Source organism: Bombina bombina, chromosome 1 (assembly GCF_027579735.1).
Source record: "Bombina bombina isolate aBomBom1 chromosome 1, aBomBom1.pri, whole genome shotgun sequence".
Classification (NCBI taxonomy): domain Eukaryota; kingdom Metazoa; phylum Chordata; class Amphibia; order Anura; family Bombinatoridae; genus Bombina; species Bombina bombina.
The window spans coordinates 448,872,065-448,899,520 of NC_069499.1; positions in this window are offsets into that span (position 1 = coordinate 448,872,065).

Here is a 27,456-nt window from a genome sequence, read left to right on the forward strand (position 1 = left end):
GTTACTATCTGATGGAATATTATTCGTACAAAAATAAAAATGAGGTCTCATGGTTCTAGGTCCTAGACGACTTCCTGCAGTACACATTAATCAAGGTACCCCCACCCTGAATATCCACAAGGAATATGTAATTTAGTACCATGGCATATAATAACAGTTATCCTCTCTATTTAAGAAAGCACTTTGTTTCTGTACAATGATTATCATTACTCAAGGATATAGCTACATAATACTTAACACAGGGTGGATAGGACCACCATATTGATATTTGGATGTTACATCTTATGCCGATATCTTGGTTGTTGTCTATATACATACTATCATTTTGTTGTAACCGCCTTGCGGACCTATTTTATTGGTTGTTACTTCTCAAAACCTCAATAAAAAAAATTCTCCAAAAAAAAAATTTTTTTGACACCTGCCCTTTTAAGTTGGCTGAGGACGTGTTTAAGTTCTGTGATGTGTTTTTCAAAGTCTGTGCTGTTGATCAAAATATCATCAACATAGGATAATGTCCCCCTTTCTAGTGCATCAGGCATAGCCTTATGCATGAATACAGCAAATTCATGTCCTGAATTTATGTATCCAAACGGGAGCCTTTGGAATGCATACTGGACCTTTTGGAACAAGAATGCAATCATATACTGGTCTTCCTTGTGTACTTTAATGGTCCAGTATCCCTGTGCACAATCAATGGCAGTTAATATTTTGGATCCCTGCATCTGCGCTAGGCACTGGTCAATATAGGGCACAGGCCAGCCAGACATGTACACTTGTTTGTTTAGCTGTCTTAAGTCAGCACACAAATGCCATTGTCCATTAGGCTTAAGAACACCTAGAATAGGGTTATTATAAGAGCTATGCACCTGTCTGATGATACCCCTTTCTTCCAGGTTCCTTATGATTTCTGCAAGAGAAGTCTAAAGGAAGTCTGCACTGTTTAACAAAGACAGGTGGTGCATTGGGATCTGTTTGGATTTTTGCAATGTGCAAGTCTGTAGTCCCACAGTCATAAGAATCCCTAGCAAAAATATCCTTGTACTCCATCAGGAGTTCTCGTAGCTGTCGGTGTTCATCATCACTGGAACAGCCATTAGCTAAGAAGATTTGCTCTTCGACTATTTGCTGAAATCCTGGAAAGATTTCAGGCTGTCCTATCTCATAGTCTTCTTCCAACCTAGAGGTGAGATCCCCTTGATTATAATTTACATTGCTCCCATGATTCTGGGTATTGGAGTATTCTTGCTCTTTGATCGGCTGATCAAATGCTAGGGAGGCTTCTTCAATTTTACAGATGCCTTCCTCTAAGCTGAATGAATAAATAGACTGAATTGTAAACAATCCCTCTGGCATAGATGATGTTCTATTAACTGTTCTTCATTTAAGTATCCTTCAGGTATTAGCCCAATTATATTATTCTGGAATCCAAAAGTGTAGTAACTCGATTCTTGAGCATATCCTATGGTAGTTCCCTTGGCCAAGGTGATATCCTGTTTGGTCATGTTATGCACAATAATATGTATTGGAATAGTTCCAATATTTACCACAGGAGTATGGGTCATTGTTATACTAAGATTTCTCATTCTATGGGAGATGCATATTAATGTTTCAGAAGTTTTTAATACCTGACCTCTTTTTACCTGTAAGGATAAGAGGAATTTATCAGCCCCAGTAGGGATTACAACATCGTTAGACACCTGCATATTTACAGCATATGGCATTTGCTGGTTTGATTTCAGGGCTGCATTTTCATCCTGAAATATTTCAGGGTCCCCCTTTACTTCCAAAAATAGTAGCGCAATATTTTCACTGAACTATAGGCTGCAAGCTAACGTTTACCTGATAAGTGAAACAAATAAAAACTAGAGTACTACAGAGGTGTGAATTATACTGACAGACTAAGACCTCACAGGTAACTGTAATAATTAGTAGTTTGGGTTATACTGACAGAATAAAACTTCCCAGGTAGCTATGACAATTGACAGAATAAAACTTCACAGGTAGCTGTGACAATTTAACAATGTGAGTTATACTGACAGAATAGAACTACACAGGTAGCTATAACAGTTGACAGTATGGGTTGTGCTAACAGAGTGGAACTCCACAGATAGTTCATATGCCTAAAGGGCGTTATCTAGTAAAGGCAATTAGCATATAAGACAGCAATAAATAAATAGTTATGTATACTAACGTCTCTTCCTATAATCTTGGTGTAAGACCAGGAATAAATGAGTGTTCACAAAGCTTTAGAAAACCATATTATGGTCCAGTGTTATTATAATCCACTGTGATAGTATCCTGTTAGGAGGTAAACTGAATCTTTCCGGTGCTGCTAGTCTCAGGATCCTGCTTGTGTTTGGATCCTCATATAGAACGTAACTGTAAAAAGAAAGAAAAAAAGAAAAAAAAACAAGCGCATCCACGATTCACTGTATTTATTTTGAATTAGGTCACATATAAAAGCCTAAAAATGCACACTTACAAGATATGTGCATAAAACATGCACGTAATATGTCTTTACTTTGCCGCCTCGTTCAGGTCCCCACTGTGAGAGTCAGATTAGGACAGCGGTGTCAATTTTTTATTAGTCCCGACTTTCTCACACAGACCCGGTGACTCCTGATGATTGCGGCTGTCAGCTAAAGGTGAAAGGCTTTTCACCGTAAGATGGAAATGTATTCCAATTTTGACTTGATTCTGTACTGTGGCTTTCTTCTGAACGCGTTTCGTTCACACTCGGGTGAAATTTGACAACAGAGTAATGTATATTCTACTGCTGCTAGTTCAGCAATTTAAATTTACCGGGCTTCCTTTTTATTGGTCAATGTCAAAATACTCCTACTATCGGGTTGTAAGCTAATTGGAAGCCTCATACCAGTACACTTTAAGCTAAAATAACAAGACTTATGTTGTACATAGAAACAACACAGTTGATTATACACTTAAAATCCTAAAATACAAAATAGATGTTGCCTAGTACAAAATTGATACATAATAATAAAAAATTAATACATAGTATAGAAAATTAATACTTGAAAAAAGTTTTTTGATACATAGTATAAAAGATTAGTACTTGGAAGAAATTTGATACATCGTAAAAAATATGTATATGCGCTACACTAAATATAGCCTATACATAAATATTGTATTGTATACTAATATTAGTAAAACAAAGAAAGGCATCTATCGTGAGCTTCAATATATTGCTATCTCCACTAAAAACATTATAAAAATTAAGCTTAAAAATTAAGATGTAAATCGTTCTTATTTAAAATTGATAGCTATAAAATCGTTATATGATGTATCCTATATTTCATATTTAAAATTAATTTAATCAATTCTACAAAATTAGATACTGTATTGCACTATATGTTTGAGACAATATTTTTAAATCTATAGATAATGAGAAAAAATAAATGAAACATATATGTTATTACTGACTAAAAGAGTGTTACACTATGCTAACAAGGATATAGTAAAAAAATAGTGTTGGAACAATTCTAACTGAAGCAGAGCATACTTGTATTAATGATGTGTGTGTATTCTCTCTTATTACACCATGAATGTTTGATTTTTTAAATAAGAACGATTTAAATCTTAATTTTTAAGCTTAATTTTTATAATGATTTTAGTAGAGATAGCAATATATTGAAGCTCACGATAGATGCCTTTCTTTGTTTTATTAATATTATTATACAATACAATATTTATGTATAGGCTATATTTAGTGTAGCGCATATATATATTTTTTATCTTTTATACTATGTATCAAAAAACTTTTTTCAAGTATTAATTTTCTATACTATGTATTAATTTTTTATTATTATGTATCAATTTTGTATTACATCTATTTTGTATTTTAGGATTTTAAGTGTTTAATCAAATGTGTTGTTTCTATGCACAACATAAGTCTTGTTATTTTAGCTTAAAGTGTACTGGTATGAGGCTTCCAATTAGCTTACAACCCGATAGTAGGAGTATTTTGACATTGACCAATAAAAAGGAAGCCCGGTAAATTTAAATTGCCGAACTAGCAGCAGTGGAATAAACATTACTCTGTTGACAAAGTTCACCCGAGTGTGAACGAAACGCGTTCAGAAGAAAGCCACAGTACAGAAGCAAGCCAAAATTGGAATACATTTCCATCTTACAGTGAAAAGCCTTTCACCTCTAGCTGACAGCCGCAATCATCAGGAGTCACCGGGTCTGTGTGAGAAAGTTGGGACTAATAAGAAATTGACACCGCTATCCTAATCTGACTCTCACAGTGGGGACCTGAACAAGGCGGCAAAGTAAAGACATATTACGTGCATGTTTTATGCACATATCTTGTAAGTGTGCATTTTTAAGCTTTTATATGTGACCTAATTCAAAATAAATACAGTGAATCGTGGATGCGCTTGTTTTTTTTTTTTCATTTTACAGTTAGGGTCCTCCTTTAACCTGCTCCAGAGGCAAAGGTTAATCAAATCTATTTGTATGGCATGTCTATGTAAGAGATCGTTGCCAATGTATATTTGATTATGGTGATTATCTAAAACTAAAAACAGGTGCTTCGCTGATTTATTACCTATAGAGATAGATAATAAACATTTAGCTGTGACATTATAGCTTTCATATTTGTCATCCCGGTCATAGACCCATAAATCTTGGGGAGAAAGATATTTAATCACCTTCGGTTCAGCTATCTACGCCAATAATCCTTTGCTTATATAGCTAGCTTCCTGTTTTAAGTTCAATTTGGCATACTTGGTTTTTACAAGGTCATGCACTTGCATAGGGATAAATAGATCATCTTTAACTTTCTCAATTTCTGCGAGGGGACGTAGTGTCCCCCTTGTGAGGAGATATGGTTAATACATCACCATCTAAGGAAATATTGGCTATCTTTCCCGGCGACATTTTAAAAATATTACCATCAGAGTCACTTAGGGCAATCTGATTATCTGTAGGATGATTATTTCAGGTACGGAGCTATTCCTGAAATGAATCTCCACAGCATCTGACTTCTCTTCCACCACGTGACAGTTATGTCTGTGTGAGTTATGCTGGACCGCTCATAATTAATAGGCCTTTTCACTTGTGACCAAATTACATTATTTATGCCATCAATTATGGTGCTTAATCGCTTCAGGAGATCAATACCATTGATTAAGCAATCAGTTGGCAGATCCACTATAATGACAGGGTGCTTTATTACCCTGTTCCCCAGCTTTAGCTTTAACCATACAGTACCATAGACTCTGAGAGAGTCAACCCCAACACCTATTAGTGAAGCATCAAATTCCCTTAGTTTAGGTTTGTGGGTTGTTAGCTCATTTAGCTGTGTGTAGTACCTGTGGGATAAAATAGTTGCCTGAGATCCAGTATCAATTAATCCCATTATAGGGTTAGTAACTGAATCATGGAGCTCAGCTAATACATAATATCTCCCTGCAGTTTCTATAATTTCACACATAAAATTTGCATGTTTACACATTTGTGGGCTTCGCCCGGTTTTACCTGTATCAACCACTTTACCTGATGCAGAAGAATTTTCGTTCTTACCAGTCACTTCCTCTATAATAGGGCTGACAGGGTTCCTGTGTACTGTATCTGTGGGAATAAGGTTAGGGGACAACTGCAGAAGAAAAGGTTTGTTAGAGCCTCTAGGCTGAGGCTGCCCATCATTACAGCTAATTTATCTGTTTCTGAGCTTTAGGGAGAGAACATGATTAGTACCATTATTGACATTTATCATTTCATTTGGTATATCTCTCCCCTCTCTCTCAGGTAATACCGGAGTATTTATGACTGTGCCTGTGGCCCGCTGCTGGCCACTGGCTGTACTCCAAAAAAAGGATTAGTAGGGTTCTGAGCTGTCAAAACTTGACTCATATTTATAAATAGTGTACATAATTGACATACTTGCGTACTGAGTTGGCCCACTTGATTGGACAAGCTTTTTCTACCCATGGACCGATTTTTAGATATCCCAGGGTACTGATTCCTGGATCCTTGGGATCCCTCAGAATTATAGCTAGTGTTTCTATATTGACGTGGTTGTCTTTGGGGTTCAACTTGTTCAGTGTTAATATCTTGGGGAGCACTATTTACTTGGGGTGTCTGGTTACCCTGAGAGTAAGTATTTATTTTTACGGGGATAACTATTTGTCTGGGTATGCCCCCCATTTTGAGTATATTCTCTCTGCACCTCAGCCCTTGATGGGGGAGGGGCAGAGTTAAAACTTTGTGGGGAAGGCCTGTTTTCTCGGGCCACTTCCGCATAAGTTTTCTTTTAGAGTCTAAGTTTAGGGGACTAGGTGACACCCTACTTTCTGCTACAATTTTGGGGCTGGGCCTTGGTTCCCTTTTACTCCCCTGTTCACCGAACTGCTGAATAGAGTATAACTTTGTACTCTCTCTGATCAGCCAGTCCAATGAGCAGTTCTCATCAAAATCTCTAGCCAAATTAATTTTGATGTGCGCGAGCAATGCTTCATAAAACAGATTCCCAAATTCTGAGCTTTCAAATATGGGGTAGTCTTCAGCCATACTGTATGCACTTTTTAGTGCAGAAAGGAATTCTATAGGGCTTTGATTGGTGCCACATTTTAAACCGTATACAGCTATTTTAGCGGCTGTTTTTGTGCGATATTGCCCAAACTCCTTTTTGCACTGTTGCTTTATTTCACTCCAGGAAAACATATTCATATCATTTAGTGAAGCAAAGAACTTGTGATGTTTACCCTCAAATACCCAGAGCAGAAATTTAATTTGTGACTGCTCACTATTAACATTCATTATGGATAAAGCATTTTCATATGCCTCTAAGTGGTCAATTATAGAATTGTATCCCTTGTTGGAAAATTTAGGTACTGCACCACTTAAGAAAGTAATTATTTTATGGGTGTCATATACCTTATTAGATGTATATTGGGCCTTCCTAGGGACCTTATTTTAAGGGCTAGAGCGCCCCCTATCTGTCCTATATTTACTATAGGGAGACCCCTTACGTACATTAGTATTATCTGGGTTATCTGGATAGCTTTTTATGGGTGTCATATACCTTATTAGATGTATATTGGGCCTTCCTAGGGACCTTATTTTAAGGGCTAGAGCGCCCCCTATCTGTCCTATATTTACTATAGGGAGACCCCTTACGTACATTAGTATTATCTGGGTTATCTGGATAGCTGGCTTTGCCCTCTGACTCACTATTTTCACTCCCCTCCCCCTCCGAAGTTTAGCAGTTCCCTGAATTTAAAGCATGAGGTGACTGTCTATGTGGGAAGTTTACCTCTGACCCAATAAGGGTCCTTTGTTTAAATTCTTCCCTAATGTTCTGCAGTTTATTTCTCATAAATTATTTTAGGGTTTTTAACATTATTTTCATTATTTTCACTATCAAGAGAGGGGGTTTCATTATGGCGATATGGCCTTTTTAATTAATTTAACTCTTTATGGCTCTGTGCGAGTTTGTTTATTCAAATCTTCTATTTTAGCGATTAGATTTTTGTTATGCGTTTGCAAGGGGCCCATGTCTTGTTTAAAAGTAACAATTTAATTTTTGGCTATTTCTAAATTCTCTTCGCATTTGCGTGATGAGTGTATATCATCTTCTAGCTCCTGTAATTGCAGATCCTTTTCTATAAGGTGGGTGGACATCTCGTCACTAATGCATATTACAAGGGGCCAGGAGTTGAGTATTAGTTTATCACGATTTTTTAAGTTTTTACATTGATTATTTTTTAATAATTTTTGGAACAATTCACTTTTTTCATTCCACCTTCCATTATCAATAGCAATAGTTTTGGCTTTATTTGCAAGCATATCAATATAATCATTTAAATCACCCGCAATCTTAAATTTATTTTTAAAGTGGCCTATAACGTCCATTTTAAGGACGTCGCCCTAAGTGAGTGACAAATCTAGGGGGCACATTTCATACACAGTTTTCTGAGTGCTGGAGGGGTTTTTCCCCTGTCGTCTGGACCCTTGAGGCATTATGATAGGACTATTAGGTATATCTGTAAGTTAAAAATTAGTACCAACCTTCAATTGCAGAGTACTCCTGGGATAATCTTAGAAAAATAAAGTACCATACAGCAAAGTTTACCAGTTCTGATATGTATTACTAGACTGCGGAGCAGGGATCAACAGCACCCTCTATATTTATGACATTTTGTTACAGCATCACATAATAAATAGAAATTTAACCTCACGAGCCCAACATAGAGGTTCAAGTAAATGAGTCACTGGCACCTCGGGAACAGTGGGATACGACTGTGCAGAAGGGAAAAAGGAGAAGGGAAGTGACCAGCCCAGACTAACTGGGCCGGAAAGGGGGAGGTGCCAGGGAAGGTTAACAATCAGTGCAGGTCAACAGAATATTGAATGAAGGTTAATAAAATACTTTCCTATTAACTCGTTAACCTATCAGGTCAGGGGTATAGGTAGAGATGGTGTTCTTCAGGATACAATGTTTCAAAAGACGTGTTTTAATGATGGAGGTGTGATGTGGGTTGACCAGGTTATGTGTGGTGATTGTGCGTACTATATCGTGCTAGTGTGTGTGAGGCTAAGGGAGCGTGTCAGTATTTGTATCTATATACATAGACCGTGGGAGGTAAGTGTTAGTTTCCCTGTTAACTGTTGTGTTGTATCCCTGCAAGACCTCAGGTGTGCAAGTACTTTTGAAAGGAGAGTCTGGGTGCTAATGTAGTGAGTTTACTTATCCCCCAATAATTTTTATGGGATCTGGAGGGTGATGTGCAGGTAGATATAATAGTTTTGGGTAAATATGTGGGCTAGTCTGGGACTCAAGATCCTTTAAAAAGAGAGCAGTACTTTTTATTCTATCTGTTGGTGTGTCACATACATGAAAAGTTACGTTAACCTTTTGTATTATACTATACTGAGAAGCCTGTGGGAAAAAAGGCGTTTAGTTAAGGCAGCAATATGAAAAAACACTCCACCTCAGGTTGTGAGCCTGAGGACAATGAAGCTGTCGCAGCAGCTGGTGTGGAGGAAGAGAAACTAGTTTTAAAATGTCCAAAGACCAGGGGCTATAACAGGTCCCACCACCCAGAGAAGCAGAGAGGCTGTGTGAAATATCAAAGGGTGCGTTGTAGGCACTTTGTTTCAGGATGTGGCTGCAGAGCCAATTCTCAGACCCTACAAGTATAAATATATCACAGCCTCCTAGGCCTCAGTTAGTAAGGTGAGGCAAGGATAGGTTACACTCTCAAATGATAGGGATAAGTAGCCTATTCTACACAGCCACTACAGGATTTATTGTAAGTCCAGACAGTAAGGGGTCAGTGATCAATCCTAGATTGCTGGGGCTGCGTCTGCAGATGAAGTCTGGCTTATATGTGCTGTTAGAGTTATTTAGGTATTTCCGTGCTGCAGGCTTCTTATTGCAGTTGTGTTCTTACTAGGATTGATCGCCTGAAGCTGGCCCTAGGGGGGCCAACCGTTACTAAGGACCACAGCTACTTTTCAGGGGTTTGTCTAATTCCACCTCTATTGTTCGTCTGAGCAGTTGTGCAGGGGAATAGAAGGGTTTTATCTGTAAGAACCCGGGTACCAGTCTATACAGGGTTCAAAAGTTAGCGGTGTGCTGTCTAATCCCCTGGGTCTAAGAGAGCTGTATAGAAAGTCAGGTATCCTGACAGGATCTTACCCGGTTCTTGAGGCTGGAGCTCCAGTGGAACTGTCTTCAAGGTGAGTGTCAGCTCAGGTCCGGTGCAAATGTAAGAGGCCTCAAGATGGCGGGTGTTCACGCCCTTCTACTCCCCTATGCCACGCAGGAGAAAAACTTGATCTAGCCGTCTTTGTCCCGCTGGGTCCCCATAAATCCGACTCTCTCCTTATGACAGATTGCAATCTGCCATGTGCTGAGGGGTAGCTATCTCACCTCCGAGATCGCTATGGTGACTTCAAGCTGTCAGGTAAGAATCTCCCACGAGTTCCGATGGCTGCTGGTCGTTCCGGAGCGGGTCCCCGGCCCTCCGGAACGAAGTTAGTTGGTGATGGCAGGGAACAGGTATCAGATGGTGCAAGAAGTGGTAAGTACTCCGGAGCGGAGCCCCGGCCCTCCGGAGTAAGGAAACAGCTGTGGCCGAAAATGGTGTTATGGGGTCCACAGGCTTCAAGCAATGTCCTCTTGGGTGGCGGTATCAGTAGAGCGGGTAGGTGAGGATGACCCGGTAGGCTCGGCTGATAATTATAAATCCTATAGGAAGACCCTGGCGCTCCTGGTTGTAGCTAGATTCGGCCTGCACTCTCCGCGTCAGTAAGCGGGTCCGCTCGCCACACTGTAGGTGTCCCACATTGAGCTGACTATTAACTTTGGCGGAGCAGATGAAAAAGGGCACCCTGCAGTGAAATAATGTTCACCTGACGAAGCCGACAGCTCAAACACTTTATAAAAGTCAAAATCCACACTTTATATGACTCTTTCAAGTGTTTAGTTTATGGAGCTCAGTGTGAACACGTCTTGTCAGGTCAGTGGCTGACTCCGCCCCCTCTAGGGGGCACATTTCAATACTACTACTAGAGTATAGATTCATTTGATTCACTTCTAGTAGCAGACATTATTATTTTGGCTTAATATTTGGTTAAAATAAAACGCTAATACAATTTTGACCAACGAAAAAGAATAATTTTAAAATATTAAAAAAAAAAATATATATTTTTTTTATAATAATTTTCATTTACTACAAATATATTATATCAATGTGATAAAGATAATAATCTTACAGCCGTGCCTCCAGATTATATGTTAGTATATGCTTGGTTACAAAATTATTATTTAGCAGTAACCTCCAATTAAAATGTTGGTGTATTTATCTCAGCAGTTGCCAACCAATAAAATGTATATATGTAACAATATATTTATTAAAATTTATATTTATCCCTTAAGTCTAGGTTAGTTATCCTTATAGACACCTTAAATTATATTTATGTAGTAACTAGATTATGACTCAATTATACACGCTTATTACAATACCACAAATGGTTCTATATAATTCCAATTAAACCACCAGAAATTGTGTATTGTTAATGCAACAGCCAATTTATATGCCAATTAATCTGAGCTGAAATAACCTCTTATTTAGCCACAATAAAACAAATTTTAAAAGATATCACAATAGCTACAAATACTTAATAAACACCAGAGATTTAACTAAAATAACCAAATTATATGACATTTTACAATAGTAAAACTAATAAAATTACTTAGCATCAATATGATTATTTTTAAACTACACCGGCTGTGGAACATAGATTTAAAATACAAAGCACCTCTTTAAATCACTAGCTTCAATTAAACTGTAGCAACAATGAATGTATTTGCTTTAAACTATTAAATTATCACCATATACATTACCACATAAGCCAGTATGAGAATTTTCAGCTTTTTCAGATAAATCAGTTCACCTCATAAATAAGAAAGGTATTTGCAATTATGTAAAAAGAAAGTTAGGCCCAGTTTTGCCTTATAGAGATTGTGTTCCAAAGGCAGCAGTTGTGAGTCAGTCAAAATTCCAGCAAAAGACCTTTCTTTCCTCTTGCATGAGCTTCTATCAAGCGATAAGCCCGCCTTTGTTTGTTTGTAATCATTGGTAAATATTCGGATACGCACCATCGGTTCTGTCTCTCCATTGGCCCTCAGAGATGAACATTTCATTGGCTTACTGGGAATGCATGGGTTTTAACAGTCAACCCATTTGACTGTAATTCTCGCATAAACCACTAGAGGGCAGCAGACAACCAGAAATGCAGTCTCACCATCAATACTGCTAACAGTTTAATATCTATATTCTGATATATTTTTAATTGTATATTTAACATACTCACTATTTTCTGATATTAAGAAACTTATCTGGTCAACATATATGTCCCATCTAATATAATTTAGCATATATTTATAGAGACTAAACATGAATATACTTCTATCATCATATTAGTAAGTAATTATACTGTTAATGATTTGCTCTTCATAGAATCATAGCATTCAACATCCTGGCATTATATTGTATCTTAATATAAATACAGTATATTCCATATTTCTAATATTTGTTTAATGCATGGGCTTATGTTTAGGACAAATATTCATAGGACAGCTTGTTGGTTTATTATATGTCTGAAAAATAAAGAAATAGATGTTATTTTGAAATAAGTCAAACATTAATAAATATCAATGCAGTTATTTATTTTTAATTCATTATATCCAACACAGTATGTAACATGTGATGTATCTGTCAGGGTGCCAGGAATCAGACTGTGACAAGAAGTGCAAAAATAATCACACCTTTATTAATAACAAAAAATAATAAAAAGTCCACAAGTCAAACAACAAGCCAGGAGCCAAAGCCAGAGCTGTTAGTCAGACGAGCCAAGTCAGGAGCCAAAGTGAATAGTCAGACGAGCCGAGTCAGGAGCCAAAGCGAGTAGTCAGATGAGATGGAATAAGGAACAAGGAAAACAGCAGAGTCAGGAACAAGCCAGGAATCAGGAACCAGGAGGGACGTCAGACAGCCAGGTAATATACAGGAACTGGAACTCACAAACAGGTCTGAGACAACCCAACGGCAAACTATACTGAACAGAGGCCCTTTAAATAATAAGTGATTAGATCACAATTCTGAGACTGCAACCTGTGTCACACGGATGATGTACACCAGTCTCGCCATAAGAGGACATGCAGGAAATGAGCAGCATCACACACTCTTTACCAGACACAGCAAGATAGGCGAGTAAATGGCTACCAGCAGCACATGTCAAACAAAACAGGGAAAAAACCCTGACAGTATCTCTTAGATCATTATATATATTATTCAGGCAGTCTGCGGTACACATAAATTTATCGAAGAACTATATAGATAATTTGTTATCAAAAGTACATAGGTTAAGATATTTTAAAATCTTAATTTTTAGGCTTTCAACTTCCCATATTACCCTTCTTAGGCATAGACAATCTTTTAGGTTTTAAATACATACAGGGAGTACAGAATTATTAGGCAAATGAGTATTTTGACCACATCATCCTCTTTATGCATGTTGTCTTACTCCAAGCTGTATAGGCTCGAAAGCCTACTACCAATTAAGCATATTAGGTGATGTGCATCTCTGTAATGAGAAGGGGTGTGGTTTAATTACATCAACACCCTATATCAGGTGTGCATAATTATTAGGCAACATCCTTTCCTTTGGCAAAATGGGTCAAAAGAAGGACTTGACAGGCTCAGAAAAGTCAAAAATAGTGAGATATCTTGCAGAGGGATGCAGCACTCTTAAAATTGCAAAGCTTCTGAAGCGTGATCATCGAACAATCAAGCGTTTCATTCAAAATAGTCAACAGGGTCGCAAGAAGTGTGTGGAAAAACCAAGGCACAAAATAACTGCCCATGAACTGAGAAAAGTCAAGCGTGCAGCTGCCAAGATGCCACTTGCCACCAGTTTGGCCATATTTCAGAGCTGCAACATCACTGGAGTGCCCAAAAGCACAAGGTGTGCAATACTCAGAGACATGGCCAAGGTAAGAAAGGCTGAAAGACGACCACCACTGAACAAGACACACAAGCTGAAATGTCAAGACTGGGCCAAGAAATATCTCAAGACTGATTTTTCTAAGGTTTTATGGACTGATGAAATGAGAGTGAGTCTTGATGGGCCCGTGGCTGGATTGGTAAAGGGCAGAGAGCTCCAGTCCGACTCAGACGCCAGCAAGGTGGAGGTGGAGTACTGGTTTGGGCTGGTATCATCAAAGATGAGCTTGTGGGGCCTTTTCGGGTTGAGGATGGAGTCAAGCTCAACTCCCAGTCCTACCCAGAAGAAGTCTGCATCCTTCAAGAAAAACATGATTTTCATGCAGGACAATGCTCCATCACACGCGTCCAAGTACTTCTCAGCGTGGCTGGCAAGAAAGGGTATAAAAGAAGAAAATCTAATGACATGGCCTCCTTGTTCACCTGATCTGAACCCCATTGAGAACCTGTGGTCCATCATCAAATGTGAGATTTACAAGGAGGGAAAACAGTACACCTCTCTGAACAGTGTCTGGGAGGCTGTGGTTGCTGCTGCATGCAATGTTGATGGTGAACAGATCAAAACACTGACAGAATCCATGGATGGCAGGCTTTTGAGTGTCCTTGCAAAGAAAGGTGGCTATATTGGTCACTGATTTGTTTTTGTTTTGTTTTTGAATGTCAGAAATGTATATTTGTGAATGTTGAGATGTTATATTGGTTTCACTGGTAAAAATAAATAATTGAAATGGGTATATATTTGTTTTTTGTTAAGTTGCCTAATAATTATGCACAGTAATAGTCACCTGCACACACAGATATCCCCCTAAAATAGCTATAACTAAAAACAAACTAAAAACTAATTCCAAAACTATTCAGCTTTGATATTAATGAGTTTTTTTGGGTTCATTGAGAACATGGTTGTTGTTCAATAATAAAATTAATCCTCAAAAATACAACTTGCCTAATAATTCTGCACTCCCTGTATGTTGTTAATACGATCTAAGTATTTTAAATTATATGAAAGTTATAGACAAACCATGTATATAACTTTCTAAGTACACATTCTGCTATTAAGATTTAAGGGGTTCTGTGTATTCAACTCAGCATAAAGTAATTAACTCTTGCATGCAAAGTGGTTATCTCTCCTGAAAACCTGTCTTTCTGTGCATACACTTGGGCTTCAAAAGATTAGCTCTAGACCGAGCGACTGATGTTCACAGGGGGTCTGTAACTTTATTACACATCTTGGGCAGGAAATCCATATATGGGCATTCAAACTTGAGAGTTTTATTCTAAGATTATTTTGAAAGCAATTCCTTTGATGAATTGGGACGAAGCTTTGCAATGTGTCCTTGACAAACAAGAAAGGGGGTTTGTGTAACAAACAGCTTCACAAATAAACAAATTATTTGGTGTATATATATATATATATATATATATATATATAAAATAACACTCACAGGTATCCTGACACTATAATAAAACCAGGAGCTCCCTTAGTGCACGTCCATCCACTTCAGTGTTCGGCTGTACCCCCTTTACTTTGTATAATTTAAAAATATAAATAATTTTGGTACCCAAAAGTATAATTGCTAGAACCCCATATAGCCCCTTTGCTATATAACTGCAATCTAGGAGGTCCATGAGAGGCCATTATATATAATTTGGGCTAAAAGTTCTATATTACAAATTATTTAAAAGTTCTAGGGGTCTTAACGAGTGTTACTAAAGCTTATACTAAAAAATAAAAATAAAATGAGGTTTGTCATTTGGGACCCAAAAGTGGTCTCCTTTTTTGAAGTTGACCTCCTATAACTTGGTTATATACTACTGAGGCCCAAAAGTGACCTCATGTGTCATCCTGCAGATATAATGAACAATAGGCATACAAGTTGCATATTATACCTTGCCGGAATGTATATTGTATACTGAAACTATAAGGTTATAATATGTACTTATTTTGTTAATATACAGTTTTATTGCTCTATATTACGTGTATGCCTTGTATCAATCCTCAAATAAAAATTATTAAAATTAAAATGATTTCTTACTCCATATAGTTTTCACTCTGCCCCCTTGAAATGTATTGTCTGTGTTATAGTGACATATAGTGCATTCAGAAAGTATTCAGACCCCTTGGTTTTTGTTCACATTATGTTATGTTGAAGCCCTATGATAAAATGGTTTAAATTAATTTAGTTTTTTTTTCAGTCTACACTCCATGCCCCATAATGACAAAGCAAAATCCAGTTTTTTGATAACTGCAAATTTATTTAAAAGAAAAAACTCAAATATCACATTGACATAAGTATTTAGACTCTTAACTCAGTACTTGAAGCACCTTTGGCAGAGATTACAGCCTCATGTTTTTTGGGGTATGAAGTGACAAGCTTTTCACACCTGGATTTGGGGATTTTCTGTCATCCTCTCTATACGCATTAGTAAATGTATGCTCCCGAGAATGAGAAATGCATGGGCAGATCTTCTCCTTAGCCACTTCAATGTAAACACTTAGGGCCTGATATTCAAAACCTCACCACTCAGATGAGATGATCTAAGAAGTCTCATCGGTAAGGCAAGGCCCTTAAAAAAATTTAGAAGCACAAATAATATCTTGAGAAATGTTTATGTTGCTATGTATTGTTCTTTATGTGAAACAGAGACATCTACATTACAATACAAGGTCTAAAAAAATCCCAAAGATTTTGTGTGATTTCTGTCCTTGCCGGTGAGGTTTTAAATATCAGGCCCAGAATCACAAGATTCAGGTGAGCTGATTTAAGACATTTCATCAGTATGGAGAGGTCCCTACAAAAATGTTAGAAACAAAAATTTTAATTTGAAAATACAATGCAGGGTTTTGTATGTGAAGGAGAGACACCTAAATTACAATATAAGGTCTAAATAAATCCCAAAGATTTTACATGATTTCTCTCCATGTTGGCACGCTTTTGAATATCAGGCCATCAGTTTTTACACAGAGAGCTTAGCTGCAAGACTTTCTGGAAAGTTAGGAGAAATAAGGAGAAACAGTCATAGGTGTAAACAGTGAATTGGAACAGGAGTTCTGATTCACTGTTTACTGATACATTATTAGGACTTAGTCTGTGCATATGCTACACATGCGTGAATGTGTGCTACAAACAATATGCAAGTGATAATGCATGCGTGTATCTGCCTCACTACAGGTACATTGAAAATAGTGAGCTGTGTGGCTTAGATTATGATTGGGTGACCAGGAACAATGTAACCATGATAAAAAAAAGAGAGTCACACGGGAGAGCTGCAGCAGATAAGATATTTAAAATATATAAGAAATTAGGAACGGGTTGTGAAATGCCTAATAAGCTAGCTATGTTTAAGTTAACTCTAGGGATGGGCAAATGTGCTGAAAGTGTAATTTGCTTGGTAGAACGAATAGTCCTGTGGACATTCGTGTTGGTCAATCAAATGTTGATAAGAATGAAAATCCATTAAAATTCAGTAATCAAATGTTATTTTCATTTTCGAATGTTCATAATAAAATCAAATATCCACATTTGAAATTTCAAATGTAACATTCACTTTAACAAATACTATACAGAAGTTCAGCAGTTCATGTGATAGGGAATTTAGTAAATTGTTACATAATAGAAACAAATATATACATTTTAATGTTTTGAATTCAAATATTGCATAATTTGAATATTAAATTTAAAGAGAACATTAGAAATACTATTACTGATATATAGATTCAAATTTTTCAAACTATAATATTGCATAATTCGAATATTACATTTAAAGAGAGCATTAGAAATACTATTACAAATATATAGATTCAATTTTTTTAAATTTGAATATTGCATAATTAGAATATTACATTTTAAAGAAAGCATTAGAAATACTATTACAAATATATATATTCAAATTTTTCGAATATGAATATTGCATAATTAGAATATTACATTTAAAGAAAGCATTAGAAAAACTTTTACATAAAACAAATATTAGAATGTTGTGCAAACATTCAAAATTAGAAACAAACGAACGAATGTGTTAAAATTCGTTTCAATTTTCGAATGTTGCAAAACATTCACCCATCCCTAGTTAACTCATTGTATCATAAGAGCAACAAAGAACAGTTTACATCACTTTAAATCATTTGATCAGCGTCATTATTTGTTTAAGGCACATGTGTGTTTGATGTGTTATCTATATTGATGACAGTGTAAAAGATCTCATTATACAGTTTTTTAATGTTAAATGATTGAGCAGAAAGCATTTCTATTTTTTTGTGAATCAAGGAGACCTGTGTTGGATTAATATTTTGCAGAAGATAGTGGCCGCAACAAATCTACTCAATAATAGTGGCATTGAAAAACATCTGATCCATTGAATCAAAGGAGCCACTTAAATCTAACAAAATCAGCGTTTCTGCACAGAACAGGAAATATTGTGCAGGATACCGGCATCACAAAAAAGTAACATTAGCTCCCACTATTGCTTATATACAAGTAACAGTGCAATTTAAAATGCTTTAACATATTAGAGCACTTTATGTTTGCACTTTTGTGCCTTCTTACATCACTTTTCAATGCTTTATCGTTGACTGCATTTGCTCTTGCTACCCTGCATGTCTGTACATTTCTGTCATTTTATAAAAATATGTAAATCTTGAAGTTTGTCTAAGTTCATGCTGTTACGCCTAGTCTTCTGGGATGTTAAAGACAAAATGTGTTTTAATGTTTCGGAGGCCCCTGGCCATATTTATAAGATGATCTATTGTTGTATAAACTGCAGATGAATTATCTGTAAATTATCTACTTGGTCAATTTTTTATCTGTTTGGATGAATGGTCTAATTCTCAGCAAGGATATTTGTACACACATAAATATATCTTGAAATGCAGAATTGTTTAGAATGTCTTTCATTTGTAAAGACTTTTAGTGACATATATTATTTAATGTTGTTTATATATACTTCTCAGCTCATCATATTTTATTTATTTAATACTGAGTTACATTATAGGGACAGTAAACAATATTAAAAAAAAATGGATCAACAAAACTTTACTAGAAGTAATCCATAGTATCCCATAAAAAGTATTGAAAACTACTCCTGGTACCAACTGCCCACTATAAGCAGCTTTTCTTTTTTTTTTTTTTAAATTAAGCAACAAATGGTTCTGCCAATCCTAAGGCAGTTGACCATTGTAAATAAGAGATGATACAAGGGTAGATCAATAAGTTCTTCTCTTGGCCTCAAAAGAACATTTAGACCCTTGATTCTATTTTTATTTTATGTTTTTCAATGTAATACCCTCAAGCTCAACATACATCTACAAAATATGTTGCAATATTTGTATGCCCTCCAAAAGAGCTGCCATTACATCATTTGCAAAACTCATTCCTTGCAAGTTATCCTTCAAATGTGGGAACAGGTAATACTCACTGGGGACAAGTTCCGGTCAATATGAGGGATGATGCAGCAATTTGGATCCAGCTTGAGCAAACGACTTCTGCATTTTCTTGATGGAACCGCACTTTCTGACTCAACCTGCCTCGGCTCTTCTCTTTAATTGTTTTGTGCAATTTTCCAATTAATTTGGAGCAATATACTTGGTATGGGCTCTCTACACTTCACTTTCACTGAAATTCCCTTTTATTCCCAAAACATAAATACCATAACCTCGACACTTGCTTGGACTAGAAGGCTCTATCTATAGTGGCTAAACATCTATAGAAATTGACTGTTTTTTTTTTATTATTTCTTGAAGAACCATTAAATACAGTAAAATTGTATTATCAACAAACACATAATTAAAATGAACAGTAGATTTTTTTCTGATAAATTGTATCATGAGAAAGCCATCAGAAAAATCACAGACTTACATACATATACACTGTGGACTCTTGCACACCTCAGAAGGTGTGCTTATAAAAATACTGTGCACAATTTATAATATAAGTAAATTGGAAAGTTTTTTTAAAATTGTGTGCTCTTTTTGAATCATAAAAGAAAGTTATTTGATGGCTGCATTATATTCACTTTTCTCCATTTTCTACAAACGCTCACACAAAATGTCCTTAAAGGGACAGTCTACTCCAGAATTTTTATTGTTTTAAAAGATAGATAATCCCTTTATTACCCATTCCATAGTTTTGCATAACCAACACTGTTATATTAATATACTTTTTACCTCTGTGATTATCTTGTATCTAAGCCTATGCAAACTGCCCCCTTATTTCAGTTCTTTTGACAGACTTGCATTTTAGCCAATCAGTGCTGGCTCCTAGGTAACTCCACGTGCATGAGCACAGTATGGTGAAAAACTGTCAAAATGCTTTCGGAATAGAAGCGGCCTTCAAGGTCTAAGAAATTATCATATGAACCTCCTAGGTTTAGTTTTCAACTAAAAATACCAAGAGAACAAAGCAAAATTGGTGATAAAAGTAAATTGGAAAATTGTTTAAAATTACATGCGCTATCTGAATCATGAAAGTTTATTTTGGACTAGACTGTCCCTTTAAGAAAAAGGTTAATGTTAGACACTGGCAGTTCGGAATCTGAACACTTCAAACAATATAGAACATTTAATTTTCAAACACAGACCTTTCTGATTAGAATTTGGATTTATTGATCCACCCTATTGCAAAGCTGTTTAATTGACCAGTAGGTCATAAAGCATATAGTAAATATTTTCTCTTCTCCAATGTCAGCTCCTAGTAAGATCTCATCAGCTCTCCAGGGACAACACCATCAAGTCTAAGGAATTCACTTCTTAACTCCTTGGCTGCAGGGAAGGCTTTGGTACATGGAATAGTAAAGAAAGATTTTCAGGTTTTGAATAGAAAATAGCTTTGATAAACTGAAATAAACATTTTATAAAGTGCATTGGCATAATGTTGTCTCTTAAAATTATCCTGGCATGGGGAAAATTCAAAATAATTTTTGGCTGCTAGTTTTTTTTAACTCTGTTAATTCCCATCTAAATGTGTATACACATCACAGTCACTTGGTCATTAAGGGGGTTAATGTTTTCTGTCGACCCTTCAGCAGAACAAGCCCTATCCAGAGACACTGATGCTCTTTTTTATGAACATGTTAGTAATGTGACTCCCCATTTTAAGAAAATATATTGAATAAAGTAGCTGATACGTAAGAACAAGGGGAAAGGTTGCTCTAATACACTGAATACAGTCATAATGTTATAATTTGTAAAACTTTCTAGGGCTGGCATAAAGTTTTGCCTTTCTTCTCTTTTGGTCAATGCTACAAAATGCAGAATGTGTATGAGTCTCTACTCGTCAAGGACCTCTTACTTTTATGAAATGGAGGATTTTAATCTCAGACTTTTATCTCCCGACAACTTAAATGAATATTGCTATTGGCTTTGAAATAAACTTCACTTAGAAGCAAATGAAACCGCTGATGAGACCTAATGAGCTAATACAGCAGACAGAACTGGTTTTAATTTTGCTGAACCTACCCCATAAGGGGATTTCGTGGTTAAAAACTGCCCTGGAAGCAAATAGCATGAGATTGTAATGCTCGTGGAATATTTATCTATCAGACCAAATTTGGCCAGTAGTCTTCTTATCCCAGCGTCAAGTGGAATGATAGGAAATATGTCAGAGCAGAGAGAGTTTGTAAAATGAGGTAGGCAGGGTAGTCCTTGGTGGCAACAGGAAGACAGCATATAGCAGTTCAGGGGTAAACCAATAGAAGGACCAGGAACAGGCAGGAGTCAGCAACAAAAGTAAATACAGCAGTATATCAGTTCAGGGGTAAACCAATAGAATTACCAGACAGGCAGAGTTCAGTAACAGTATAGCAATCCAACAGTTCAGGGGTTAAGCAGGAAGAGTGGTCAGACAGGCAGAGTTCAGCAACAGTATAGCAATCCAGCAGTTCAGGGGTTAAGCAGGCAGAGTGGTCAGACAAGCAGAGTTCAGCAACAGTATAGCAATCCAGCAATTCAGGGGTTAAGCAGGCAGAGTGGTCAGACAAGCAGAGTTCAGCAACAGTATAGCAATCTAGCAGTTCAGGCGTTAAGCAGGCAGAGTGGTCAGCAACAATGTAACAGTCCAGCATAAAGTAATACAACACCCAGGAGCACACTAAGCAACACCTATACTTGGGCAGTGAACATAGTAAGTGAAAGACTTACATAGGCACAGGATTCGCGCCTCATGAGATCCGAAACAGCTTCAGAGGGGAAGAGGCGTTGATGACGTCATTGCTACACGCTCACAGGAACCGCCACATCCCTGGCAACAGCCAGAGCAACACCTGCCGCGTCCCTGGCAGTAGCCAGAGCGACGCAGCGTGACAGAGATGTTGTATATATAATTTGCATATCATACCCATATATCATATATATATATATATATATATATAAATCAAATATATATATATATATATATATATATATATTTAATAATTAAAAGAAAATTATATGTGAAGAACATTGGAATGTTAAATATGCGTAACGTGCTTCAGGTTTCGCGATTTAGGTCTAGCGCACATGAAGAATTAGTTATCTTAAGGCGTATTATGGAAATATGAAATAAAAAATATTAAAAAATAATAATAATTAATAATTATTATAGATACTGCAAAATAATATATATATATATATATATATATATATATTCTTCAGAATATTTAGAATTTTAGTACATTTATAAAAATTATTCACATTAATTATCAATATTTTTCAATATTTTTTTATATCTAGGGGTCCATCCGATAAAAATCGTCGCCCGCAAAAGCCGGCGACGCCAATATTTGCGCGGGTTTGGTATCACATATACGGCGTAACCTAGAAGTTACGCGCGTATATTTCTGCCGTCGCCCGTAGTTTTTTGGGCCATAGGCAGGTATACCAAACCCGCGCAGTTTGGTATCCAATATGCAGCGTAAGGACTTACGTGGCGAAAATGGAGAAAACTTACTCCATTTTCACCTCGCCACAAAAAGCAGCCGTAAGAAGCCTTACGCTGACTATTGGAGCCCCGTAACTCCCTAAACTGGCTGCTAAAATAAACCTAACACCTAACGCATGCGCAATGTCTATCTCCCTGTCAACCGCGATCTGCTAAAATAAACCTAACACCTAACGCATGCGCAATGTCTATCTCCCTGTCAACCGCGATCCCCCCCCCCCGAAATCCCTAATAAAATTATTAACCCCTAAACCGCCGCTCCCGGACCCCGCCGCCATCTACATAAACTAACCCCCTACTGTGAGCCCCTAAAACCGCCGCCATCTACCTTATCTATCCCCTAATTAGAACCCCTTACACCGCTGTCATCTACCTTATCTATCCCCTAATCTGACCCCTTACACCGCCGCCACCTATATAAAAATTATTAACCCCTAATCTAATCCCCCTATACCGCCGCCAGCTATATTAATATTATTAACCCCTAATGTAAGCCCCTTACACCGCCGCCATCTCTATTAAAATGATTAACCCCTTATTTAATCTACCTACCCCGCCGCCAGCTATATTATATAAGTATATAATAGTTAATATAGGTATTACATTATATATATTAACTATATTAACCCTAATTATATTAGGGTTAATATAGTTAATATAGTTACTATAGTATTTATATTAACTATATTAACTCTATCTAACCCTAACACCCCTAACTAAATTTATATTAAATTAATCTAATTCATTTATAAACTAAAATATTCCTATTTAAATCTAAATACTTACCTATAAAATAAACCCTAAGATAGCTACAATATAATTAATAATTACATTGTAGCTATGTTAGGGTTAATATTTATTTTACAGGTAAATTGTTAATTATTTTAACTAGGTATAATAGCTATTAAATAGTTATTAACTATTTAATATCTACCTAGTTAAAATAATTACCCAATTACTTGTAAAATAAATCTTAACCTAAGTTACAAATACACCTACACTATCAATAAATTAAATAAACTACAAACATCTATCTAAAAATACAATTAAATTAACTAAACTAAATTACAAAAAAAAACAAACACTAAATTACAAAAAATAAAAAAAGATTACAAGATTTTTAAGCTAATTACACCTATTCTAAGCCCCCTAATAAAATAATAAACCCCCAAAATAAAAAAAATTCCCTGCCCTATTCTAAATTAAACAAATTTCAAAGCTCTTTCCCTTACCAGCCCTTAAAAAGGCCTTTTGTGGGGCATGCCCCAAAGATTTCAGCTCTTTTGCATACAAATACAATACCCCCCCCCCATTACAACCCACCACCCACATACCCCTATTCTAAAACCACCCAAACCCCCCTTAAAAAAGCCTAACACTACCCCCCTGAAGATCTCCCTACCTTGTCTTCACCACACCGGGCCGAACTCCTGATCCGATCCGGGCGATGTCTTCCTCCAAGCGGCAAAGAAGAATTCTTCTTTGCCGCTTGGAGGAAGACATCGCTGGAGGAAGAAGTTAGGTGTCGGCGATGTTAGGGAGGGCAGATTAGGGGTTAATACTATTTATTATAGGGTTATTGAGGCGGGAGTGAGGCGGATTAGGGGTTAATAACTTTATTATAGTAGCGGTGCGGTCCGGTCGGCAGATTAGGGGTTAATAAGTGTAGGTAGGTGGCGGCGACGTTGGGCGGGGCAGATTAGGGGTTAATAAATATAATATAGGGGTCGGCGATGTTAGGGGCAGCAGATTAGGGGTACATAGGGATAATGTAGGTTGCGGCGGTGTACGGAGCGGCAGATTAGGGGTTCAATTTTTTTATTAGAGTGGCGGCGGTGTGGGGGGGCCTCGGTTTAGGGGTACATAGGTAGTTTATGGGTGTTGAAATACCTGTTACACTATGCAAGCGTAACTCTAGGGGGCGCTAGAAGAAATATATAAAACAATCTGTAGGATAATACTCAAGTATAGTAAAAACAATAAAAACTTAAAAATAATATCAAATGATCAGATAATAATGTATAAAGACAAAATAATAATGACAATTACAGAAAAAATTAGACATGGACTCTCATCAAATGTGATGTGATGAGATCAATATAAACAGAAAATGCAGCTTAAAACAATATATAATAAATAAATAGTATTAAGTCTTTAATAAGTTCTTATCTGTATATGATATTGATGCTCAGACAGTCCCAAGATTAGGAGGGCACTTCAGAGGTTTATTAGTCCTCCTGGGTAGCACATATATAAGATTCTCCCTTAGATCCAGAAGTCAGCTCCTTGTCACAAAACCAGTCTGGGTAAATACTCTCTCTGTGCAAAGAAAATCACAAAGACAAGGGCGCCTTTGTCTTTGTGATTTTCTTTGCACAGAGAGAGTTTATGGGTGTTAGTGTACTTTAGAGCACAGTAGTTAAGAGCTTTATAAACCGGCGTTAGCCCAGAAAGCTCTTAACTACTGACTTTTTTCTGCGGCTGGAGTTTTGTCGTTAGATTTCTAACGCTCACTTCAGCCACGACTCTAAATACCGGCGTTAGAAAGATCCCATTGAAAAGATAGGATACGCAAATGGCGTAGGGGGATCTGCGGTATGGAAAAGTCGCGGCTGCAAAGTGAGCGTTAGACCCTTTCCTGACTGACTCTAAATACCAGAGGGCGGTAAAAACCAGCGTTAGGAGCCTCTAACGCTGGTTTTGACGGCTACTGCCAAACTCTAAATCTAGGCCTTAGCAAATAAAAAAAGAATCTAAATGTTTATTTTTATTTTTTGAGGATTGAAAATTACGTGAACAAGCAACATGTGGATCCGAATATACAAAATTTAAAACATAAAAAGGCATGACATAATGATTGTGCAAAACAACATCATTATTTCATTTTATATAATAAAGAGTTAGATGTACAAAACCTCTTTTTTTTTACTTTTTAGTATGATATTATGGAATATATCCCTTTGTATTTTAAAACTTAGTAATACACATTTTTCCCGTATTGAAACGTAACGGTCACTCTTGGACCTCTGACAACCAAGCAAGATTGGGATGGGGAATATGAGCGAGAGAAAATGGAAGGGCCACTTTTGGAACCAGTTTCTGAAATTGAAAGGCATAATGATAGGGGAACCATCACTACCAATAATTCAAGATAAGCAGCTTAAGTAAAGTATATGTAAAAATATCACTGCAGGGTAGGGGGAGATATGGATAAAAAGAGAGTGACAAGAAAAAAATTAGAGTTTAATAGTATATAGTTTTATATGGCCATCTACAGCCAGCAAATAGACAGTTATCAATGTTGGTACATTAGGATTCATATCTTCTCTATGCCTGAATGTATATAATCCATTTAAAACATATAAAAACAAAACACCTGGAGGGTGTCAGTATTTAGTACAACCTTTAAACCTATACAAGGGTTATTGCCTGTCATTATTGGTGCCTGAGGTCTTTACAATAAGATGGTGGTGCGCTATCTTGGCCGCAGACTACAAATGGATACTAACAACCCCTCGAAAGTCTCTACTTACTATGGCCTAGATTTAGAGTTCGGCGGTAAAAGGGCTGTTAACGCTCCGCGGGCTTTTTTCTGGCCGCACCATAAATTTAACTCTGGTATCGAGAGTTCAAACAAATGCTGCGTTAGGCTCCAAAAAAGGAGCGTAGGGCATTTTTACCGCAAATGCAACTCTCGATACCAGAGTTGCTTACGGACGCGGCCGGCATCAAAAACGTGCTCGTGCACGATTCTCCCATAGGAAACAATGGGACTGTTTGAGCTGAAAAAAAACCTAACACCTGCAAAAAAGCAGCGTTCAGCTCCTAACGCAGCCCCATTGTTTCCTATGGGGAAACACTTCCTACGTCTGCACCTAACACCCTAACATGTACCCCGAGTCTAAACACCCCTAACCTTACACTTATTAACCCCTAATCTGCCGCCCCCGCTATCGCTGACCCCTGCATTACAGTTTTAACCCCTAATCTTCCGCTCCGTAAACCGCCGCAACCTACGTTATCCCTATGTACCCCTAATCTGCTGCCCTAACATCGCCGACCCCTATGTTATATTTATTAACCCCTAATCTGCCCCCCACAACGTCGCCGACACCTACCTACACTTATTAACCCCTAATCTGCCTGAGCGGACCGCACCGCTACTATAATAAAGTTATTAACCCCTAACCCGCCTCACTAACCCTATCATAAATAGTATTAACCCCTAATCTGCCCTCCCTAACATCGCCGACACCTACCTTCAATTATTAACCCCTAATCTTCCGATCGGAGCTCACCGCTATTCTAATAAATGTATTAACCCCTAAAGCTAAGTCTAACCCTAACACTAACACCCCCCTAAGTTAAATATAATTTAAATCTAACGAAATAAATTAACTCTTATTAAATAAATTAATCCTATTTAAAGCTAAATACTTACCTGTAAAATAAACCCTAATATAGCTACAATATAAATTATAATTATATTTTAGCTATTTTAGGATTAATATTTATTTTACAGGCAACTTGGTATTTATTTTAACTAGGTACAATAGCTATTAAATAGTTAAGAACTATTTAATAGTTACCTAGTTAAAATAATTACAAAATTACCTGTAAAATAAATCCTAACCTAAGATATAATTAAACCTAACACTACCCTATCAATAAAATAATTAAATAAACTACCTACAATTACCTACAATTAACCTAACACTACACTATCAATAAATTAAATAAACACAATTGCTACAAATAAATACAATTAAATAAACTAGCTAAAGTACAAAAAATAAAAAAGAACTAAGTTACAGAAAATAAAAAAATATTTACAAACATAAGAAAAATATTACAACAATTTTAAACTAATTACACCTACTCTAAGCCCCCTAATAAAATAACAAAGCCCCCCAAAATAATAAATTCCCTACCCTATTCTAAATTAAAAAAGTTACAAGCTCTGTTACCTTACCAGCCCTGAACAGGGCCCTTTGCGGGGCATGCCCCAA